This window comes from Chinchilla lanigera, unplaced genomic scaffold, assembly GCF_000276665.1.
Source record: "Chinchilla lanigera isolate Chin_1 unplaced genomic scaffold, ChiLan1.0 scaffold00050, whole genome shotgun sequence".
NCBI lineage: Eukaryota > Metazoa > Chordata > Mammalia > Rodentia > Chinchillidae > Chinchilla > Chinchilla lanigera.
The window spans coordinates 17,470,028-17,476,609 of NW_004955451.1; positions in this window are offsets into that span (position 1 = coordinate 17,470,028).

The following is a 6,582-nucleotide window of genomic DNA, read 5'->3' on the forward strand; positions in this document are numbered from 1 at the left end:
GTTTTAATTTTTGCAGTACTGGGGATCAAACCAAAGGCCTCACTGTGAGCTACACCTCTAGTCCCTCCCCCTTTTCATCTTTTTGAGACAAAATTTCACTTACATTGTAGCCCAAGCTGGCCTGGAACTCACAGAAATCCTCCTGCCTCAGCGTCCCAAAGAGTGTACCACCAAACCCAGCCCCTTTTTATTTTTTTAAACAAGATCTTGGTAATTTGCCCAGGCTGGCCTTAAACATGCTACCTCCTGCCTTGGCCTCCAAAGCAGCTGAGGAGTGTGCCACCATTACAGGAGTGTACCACCATGCCTGGCAATTTGTGTGTGGGGGTGGGTAGGTCCTGAGGATTGAACCCAGGGCCTCTGCAATGAACTATACCTCCAGCCCCTTTTTATTTTGAGACAGGGTCTCACCAAACTTGTGAACTGCAGCTTCAGCCTCCCAGAGTGCTGGAATAAAAGGAGTACAGCACTACACCCTGCTGGGCTGAACATTTTTTAAGTCAAAAATTTACCTTTGGGGGCCTGCAGAGATGGTAGTGCCTGGAATCCTAGCACCTAAAAAGCTGAGCCAGGAGGATCACCATGAGTCCAAGGCCAGCCTAAATTATATAACAAGACCCTGTCTCAAAACACACACACACACACACACACACACACACACACACACACAGTCTCTCGAGAAGAGAAATGCATGACAAGAAATAATACAACAGGGACTTCGGGGCTTTTTATACATACATACATTTATACCTATTATTTTTTTCTATTTTTGTTTTTACTTATGGGGGAATACTGAAGATTGAACCCAAGCCTCCCAATGCTGGGCAAGCGCTCTATCCCTAAGTGACACCCCAGCCCCAGTTTTTTGTTTGGCTGGTTTTGGTTCTTTTGTTCTTGCAGTACTGGGGACCAAGCCCAGGGCAGCACTCTACCACAAAGCTCTGTCCCCAGTCCTGCTTCTAAATAACTCTGACTGCACTAGAGGAGCCCTGAAATAATCACCCTAACAGCACAGCTGTCCTCTTGGCCTCCCAGGCTTACTCTGGAAGCCAATAAGTGCTCCCCCACGTGAAGCCTGTAAGCACAGCTCTTCCCAGCTCTCCCCCGTCCCAGGGTAGGGTGCAGAACTGCCCCTCAAGCACACGGACAAACGTCTTTCTCTGTGGTGCTATTGCTTGCTGTGTTCCACTTTTTGAGTGCTCCCACATTCGCCCTAGGTCCTGTACCCTTCACATCCACTCCAGGGGCTTCCTGTGTTCCAACCTAACTCTAGTCACGCCTATTCACCTGAGAATGCACTAATGAGTTACATTATCATTCTGCATTTGCTAAAATCATGTATGCTCATCACTGGGATTTTGAAACTGCTACCAGCTGGGTTCTGATCCTTTACACCTATCACATGTACAGGAAAGGGAACAGTTAAGATTAAAGCTGTTGGTTTTTAACTGCTTGTGGCATTTCTTCCAATGAGAGAGAGAGACACAGGAAATGAGGAGCAGAGCCCTTGTCCTGTGTCATTTCTGGCATGCCTGTTGGAAAAGCCAGCATTTTTTTTTTTTTTTTTTGGACAGTCTTGCTGTGTAGTCCAGGCTGACCCTGAACCTTGCAGCAGTCCTGCCTCAGGCTCCTCAACGCTGGGATTAGAGGTGTCACCATGCCTGGCTCTAGAATGTCAACTCCATAGTAAAACACAGAAAACATACTACTATGCTTTTATGACCTAAATATCTTAAAACTGTGAACCCCTTCACTGGTCTAAACTAAGAATTTCTTGAGTCAGGCATGGTGACATACGCCTGTAATCCTAGCCCTTGGGAGGCTGAGGTAGGACGACTGCCAAGAGTTCAAGGCCAGCTTGGACTCCATAGTGAGACCCTATCTCAAACTGCCCCTCTCAGAAAAAAATTCCTTGATGGTCACATTCTGCTATCAAACATGAAACACAAAAGAGGGAGGGCTAACAGCTCAACAGTACAGCACTTCCCTAGATTGTATGAGGCCCCGGATCTGATCCAGGGACACTGCAAGCAACAAAACTGCACAAAACCGCAAATCCTATACACAAAGAATAATATATGATCTGCTTACTGATATTTAACGTTATAGGGGCTGGGGATTTAGCTCAGCGGCACAGCACCTGCCTGGCAAGCACAAGGTCATGAGTTCAATTCCCGGTACCGGGGAAAAAAAAATTCTGATTATTTACATAAGCTACAGAAAGTTCTTGAGCAACTTTTACATTTTTATTATGGCCTTTAATATATCTTGGAGGGTGTGGTGGTGCACGCCTGTAACCCCAGCTCCTCGGGACTGAAAGCTGGAGGCTGGCTGGGCAACTTGGTGAGACCCGGTCTCAAGATAAAAAGGGGCTGGAGATGCAGCTCAGTGGTGGCACCTGCCTAGCGTGCCAGGGTGCTTCAGTCAAGCCCTGGTACCCCCAAAAGGGGTGTTTCTTGTTTCGCCACATCGACACTGATGTATTGCTCTAGTTCCTTTTCATCAAAAATCTAACACACAGGATTAAAAGTGTATCAGAATGGTACAGCACTTGCCCACATGCAAAGTGCCCTGGGTTCAACCGTAGCACCCCAGCAAACTGAAAGCAGAGAGTACTCCAAGAACCAGCAGTCCCCTGCAACCACACTGAAGAACACCTCTCACCAACACTTACCATGTCTCTATGCACATGCATAGCCACAGAGACCAGAGACTGCGGTCTCTTAACAGCCTTCCTAGCTATGGTCCATGTACAAGGGAGACTTTCTCTAACTACTCTAGAAATCCACGGTTAGTATCTCTGTATCTTAAATTACATTATATATTTTCCATGAATTTGTATACCACTTCAATCAGAATAGGTCCTACCTACCTAGTAAACACAGGTAGAAGTAATGTCTCACTCAGAAATTGAGGTCAAGCTGTGCAGGGAGCTGCACGCCTGTAATCCCAGCACTCAGGAAGCTGAGGCAAGAGGATCACTGTGAGTTTGAGGTCAGTCTGGGCTACATAATGAGTTCAGGACCAGCAGAACCACATAGTGAGACCCTATCTCAAAGAAAAGAAATTGCAGTCAGACCCTTAAAGAAGTAGTTAAAGCTCATGAAACATCTAAAGTGTGTAAGACACACACACAGGCCTGCACTTGCACTAGCCTAAATTGCGAGCATTTCCAAAATAATATAACCTATAATCCCAGCACTTGGGAGGCTGAGGCAGGAGGATCACCAAAGTTCAAGGCATCCTAGACCACACAGTGAGTTCAACGTCAGTCTGAACTATATAGCAAGACCTTGTCTCAAAAAAACCAAAATATTTAAAAGTTTAAAAAAATGTGCCTTGCCGGGTGTGGTGGCACACGCCTCTAACCCCAGCACTCAAGAAGCTGAGTGAGGCAGGAGGATCGTTGGGAGTTTGAGACCAGCCTGGGCTACAATGTGAGATCAAGGCCAGCCTGAACTGTACAGGGAGACCCTGTCTCAAAAAAAAAAGTGCCTTAAGGTATGTTCAAGGGTAGAGCACTTGCCCAGCATAGGCACAGCCCCAAGTTTGTATTATGAGACAATATACATAAACCCTGTAGAAAAATATATGTTCATTATACTAAAGTTACTAATCTTTTTAAAAATCTATGTCCTAGGTAATGATTAAGTACTTCAAAGGGTGCACAACAGTTAAGCTTCTCTACATGTATACAAACGTGTGTGTGTGTGTGTGTGTGTGTGTGTGTGTGTGTGTGTGTTGCTGGGGACTGAATTCAGGGCCTCCTGCATGCTAGACAATGCTCACCTCTCTACCACTTATTGTCCTCATGTTAATAAAAGCACCTGTGGTACAGTTGTAGGTATAGCTCAGTAGTAGCCTAGTCAGGCCCAAGATTTGAGCCTCAGCCCTGGAAAAAATTATAAAAAACAAATAAACAAAAAACTTTCAGAAACTTTAAGTATTCACATGATATAATGGCAAACCCAACTCTTTGGCTCCACACTAAATTAAAGAGACAACATTCAGGGCTGGGGATACAGCTCAGCGGCACAGAGCCTGCCTGACAAGTGCAAGGTCATGAGTTTGATTCCCAGTACCAAAGAAAAACAAAACAAAAACAACAACAACAATAGAAAGAAACAACATTCAAACGCTCCAGAACTTGTACTTGACGGTAAACCAGTAAAGAATGCAATTCTAAAATTTTAAATTAATTGCGAAACTAAAGGCAAAGAAAATGAGTCATCTAGAACTTACCAGAGAAGATGAACAGAGAAATACCTAGTGCTGTAAGATCTTTTTAAAGCAATGGATCTCTCTACTGTTTGCAAAACTAATACATATTCATTTGTTTACCCATGGAATTAGCGGTTTAGTATGATTTATCACAAACATTAAAATGAGGCCACATTTAAATTTTATTTACTCTTTGGTGGCACTGGAAATCAAACCCTGGGATGCTCTACTGCTGAGCTACACCCTCAGCCCTTTTTATTTTGAGATAGGGTCTCAGTAAGTTGTCAAGACTGCCCTTGAACTTGCCATCTGCCTGCCTCAGCTTCCTTAGTAGCTGGGGTTACAGGTATGGGCCATAGGGTCCAATACCACATTTATTGTGAGTCATCTGAACCCAAAAAATGTTTCAGATATATTATGTAGGAGCATCTTATTACATATTTTTCTGTCCAATAAACTTTAAATCAGACTATCGTTAATGAAAGCCAATTTATGTTTTTCCCTTTATTAAAACATCTAGGGGGGCCAGGCCCTGTGGCACATGCCTGTAATCCCTGTTACTCTACTCTGGAGGCTGAGGCAGGAGGACTTCCAAGTTTAAGGCCAGCCTGGAGACCTTAGCAAGACCTTGTCTCAAATTTCTATTTTGGGGCTGGTGATTTAGCTCAGCAGCAAAGCGCCTGCCTGGCAAGCGCAAGGTTGTGAGTTCGGTTTCTGGTACCAGTGAAAAAAAAAAAAAAAAATTCTATTTTATATATTTGTTTATTTATTTTTTTGGTTCTAGGAATCAAACTCAGGACTTTGCTCTTGCCAGACAGGCGTTGTGTTGCTGAGCTGTATCCCTGGCCCTCAAAATTTTAAAAAGGGTTGAAAATGTAGCTCACTGATAGAAGGCTCCTAGGTTTGATCTCCAGTACCAAGGGGGAAAAGAAAAACAAAAAACACTAGTTTTTAATTTTATTTTACGTATCTATTTACTTAAATATTTGTTGTGTTGGGGATCAAACTCAGGGTTACAGGAACGACAGGCAAGCACTCAAGCAGTGAGGTACATCTCCAGCCCGCTCATAAATTATTATGCTAACATTTCTAAAAGTACATTCATTCAAAAATACTTGTGGACTGGAGACATAATGCTGGATCTGAGCCCCATTGGGATGAAGGGAAGAAACACAAGATTTAACATCTTGTAATTGTCTAGGAGATTTTAATTTCTTTCTTTATTTTCTTTTCCTTTTTTGTAGTAGAGGCACTGAATTGAGGGTCTTGGCATTTACATCCCCAGCCCCCCAGCCCTTTTTTGAGACAAGGTGTCTCTTAATTGCAGCAGACTGGCCCAAATTTGTGATCCTCCTGCATCACTCTCAAGAGTGCTGGGCTTACAGGCGTGCTGTACTACACTGATTACTTCCATTCCTTTTTAAGGGTCCACTGTATAGAAATACCACATTTGTGTGTCCACGATTAGGGTAGTTAGTCTAAATAAAATGCCACTTCCAAGAGGTTTCTCTAGCCTCCCAGTCCCTCCCGCTGGAAACCCCCGATGCACAGAAAGTTGAGCTGGCGGGGGGCAGGTTTGGGCTGTGCAGGGACCCCTGAAGAGCTCTCAAGGTTTCCACTTCTAATACCTCGTTTACTCAAACTGCTAGCATATCTTAATTTTTTGTTTGTTTTTCGTCCTACGCAGTTCAGGCTGGCCTTGAACTCACTATGCAGCCCAGGCTGGTCTCAAACTCTCTGCGATCCTCCTGCCTCAGCCTCCCGAGTGCTGGGGTTACAGACGTGAGCGACCAGGCACGGCAGGCACCTGAATTTTAAAAACAGACCCTCTGCTGGCCAGCTCAATACAGCAGAAGTGGGTTCCTTTAACAGAAAAGCAGAAAGGACAGTAAGGCAAGTGAAGCGCAGAAGAGAGGGTCACCTTACTCGGAAACTGGGTACTGCAAAGATAGAAGACAGCCAACATTTTCAGGTGACAGCACTCGCACCCTCCTGCCCGGTTTTCAAAGTTCTTCCTTCCAAGGGCCCTGCCAAGCCCGCCTCTGAGAAGCGGGCTGAAAGGCCGCGGCTGCGGGCCAGCCACCTCTCCTCGGAGCCGAACTGTCGTCTCACCTGCTTTCAATTTATTAGGTCACCTTGACACCCTCTCCGCTAAAAAACACTTGAGGCTTTGGGTGTCAGCTGTCTCTTAAACACCAGCAAAGAACGCCACACGCCCGCCGTCTACTCGTGCTCGCCGGCGCTCGCTGGAAGGAAACCCCATTTTTCTCAGGGGCCCAGCGGCGAGGCGGCGCGCTCCAACTCCGGACGCGTCTGCCCCGCACACCCAGGGTTCCGCCCGGGCCGGCCCCGGCCCTGCGG